A 2741-nucleotide genomic window follows, 5' to 3' on the forward strand; every position below is an offset into this window, starting at 1 on the left:
AGATAGATAGATAGATAGACTCACCAAATCTGAACGCCCTGTTAAAAAAATTCACACCCATGAGTAGAGGTAAAGCAGCCTGATGATATTTACACCGCATCTGATACTGATCCCCCCATGTTAAGCAGGGGGAACACTATCTGATGGGGTTTAGAATCCCATCAGATACTGTTACTCCCATGTTAAGCAGAGAGAAAACTATCTGAAAGGGTTTATAGGCCCATCATTCCCCCCTGATGTCATTTACATTGAGTTGCAATAAATGCAAATCTCTCTGCAGGTTCTTGTCTTTGTCATCCACTCTATTCAGCTGGCTTTTGAAACACACGGCGAGAAGGTGGGGGCTGGGTGGTGAGGGTTACGGGGGCAAGAAACGCAAAAGTAACGCAATGTTTACTTTTACTAGTAACTACTTACTTTTATTGTGGTGTGACTCAGTTAGTAACTCAGTTACTTTTTTGGGAGAAGTAGCTAGTAACTATAACTAATTACTTTTTCAAAGTAACTTGCCCAACACTGGTAATGGTACATGTCATCAGGAGGTATCAAGAAAGAAATGTGATTCTGATTCAAAATATCCGATCAGTCTTGTGAAGTAAATATTTGATACAGTATGTCAGAGTGTATTTGAAAATGCTTCTCCATATTCTCTTTAGCCCATTTACACTTAAAAAAAGTGAAAATAAAACAACAACACATAAAGTGAGCGTAAAAACTTTTCTGTGAAATTTAATTCAAATTTAATGGGATACTTCAAAATGTGCAAAAAACTCCCAAAAACTAAAAACTAAGGATTTGTTCTTCCATGTATTTAGCTTGTAAGCAGATGAAAGACGGGGAGAAAACTTACTATGATCTTTAAAAAACATTTTTTTTTAAAACTTGTGCTGCTTTACATACTGCAGCTGTACCTAGCCATAGATAGATGTTTAAAAAATGACTACAGCCTGACATCATAAGCAAACTCCCTACTGTTTCAAGAAGCAACCTTGAATCCCCAACTTCCAAATAATACACTTTTCTGTTCCAAACCATTCCTGGAAGCTCAGGAAGCTCCTGTGACTGCTGTTTTAAACAGAGTGCTGTGATAAGAAACACGTTTTGCATGTCATTTTATATGAAAATTCATGCACTCACCCGTATGATTATCGACTGGAACAAGGAGTGGGAGTTTAATATAAGGCACAAATCATTTGCCTTTTACAATCACACGTGAAGCTACACCTCACCTCATGACACGTATTAGATATAGGCCTACTGCAGGACAGCACTACTGAGGATAACTTCAGATAAACCTTATAACTTCACCTACTGTCAGTATTTCAAGTTAAGATAGGACTGTTCTGCTGTGGTGATCTCTGTTTGCTTAAGTCCCTTCTGATTATGTCTGATCTCTGACCCATGATCGATTCTAGCTTTTGTCCACAGATCTTTGTAAATTACGTTATTGAGTACTAAAGTATGTCTAAAAAGCAGGACTTAATGAAAAAACTATAATCTGCAGGAGAAACAAATCCAATTTTATGTTTTGTAAATGGTAAAAAACAAAAAGCAGTTTAGTTAATATGTGAAAAAATACAAACCATAAATCAAACACTGAAAAATGTTTGTGTCAAGCTTTTCTTGTTTCTCTGAGTTTGTTTTTTAAATTTTTTTTTTTGTATTCATTCAAATCTGTTCTTCATATTGGATTTGATATAATTTCCATTTTCTTCAATTTTTTTCCAGATCTTATATTTTTAAAGGTTTCATTGAAATTATATTTCAAGTGGCAAAATCTGCACTTTCTCAAACACCTCAAGCTCAAAACCCAGCATGGCTGCTCTTAATAAGAAGACCACAATGAGAAAAATATTTATTCTATTCTGAATAAACCTTTCATGCAATCAGTGCCCTGGCATCCCAGCGTCTTAAAGAACAAAATGAAGAAGTACACCTTGTTAGCTTTTTAAACTTGCAGTAGTTGGCTTGGTCACCTAGCATAACAACTATTATATTATAAAGTTTTCTGAACGTGGAGCTAAATATTTTGTTTGGTGTGCACCTTAAATCAAACTTCCTATGGCAACCTATGGATTACCATTATCTTTTCTAAAATAGAAAGTGTTTATAGATCAGTGTTCTTCTGCCGCTAACACTGAAGAAGTTCTTCCTGTCAACTTCATGCATGCTCAGTGTGAGGGATTGCTGTTGAGTCAATGATCCAGTGATCTGAATGAATTGTCTCTGTGAGATGACATGTTTGCTCTTAAACTGAATTATTATCAGTAGCTGATAAATTTAGTAACCAGAACTTTTTGCTGGTTGACTTATCTCTACTCCGTTTTATGCTGATAGGTTTTGTTTTACTGTCTCTCCATGGAGCAGTTTATGATGCATCGTCATTTTTGGTGTTTTTTTCTTTTTTTAACTAATTAAGATTTGGGAAATTTGTAATGCTCCCTCTGAGATGTGATATTAAAAGTTTTTAAACAACAGAATTATGGTATTTTCTTTCTCATACAAAGAACCAAGTTTGATTTTAGCTTTTGTGTTTGGTCCTGTCTTTGTGTTCCCATCAATACTGTAAAGACTGTAACACCCAACTAAAACATCTGACCTTCCCTCTGGCCTCCCAGCATCTTGATTATCCAGGTAAATGTTTAATGAAAGACCAAACAGCCGCTGACCCTCCAGGTCAACATTCCCTGGAGATCATCAAGATGACTGGAGTGCCGTGGAGCGCTTCCGCTGACCTCGAG

This window comes from Cyprinodon variegatus, unplaced genomic scaffold (genome assembly GCF_000732505.1).
Source record: "Cyprinodon variegatus isolate N-32 unplaced genomic scaffold, C_variegatus-1.0 Scaffold70, whole genome shotgun sequence".
NCBI classification, from domain to species: Eukaryota; Metazoa; Chordata; class Actinopteri; order Cyprinodontiformes; family Cyprinodontidae; genus Cyprinodon; species Cyprinodon variegatus.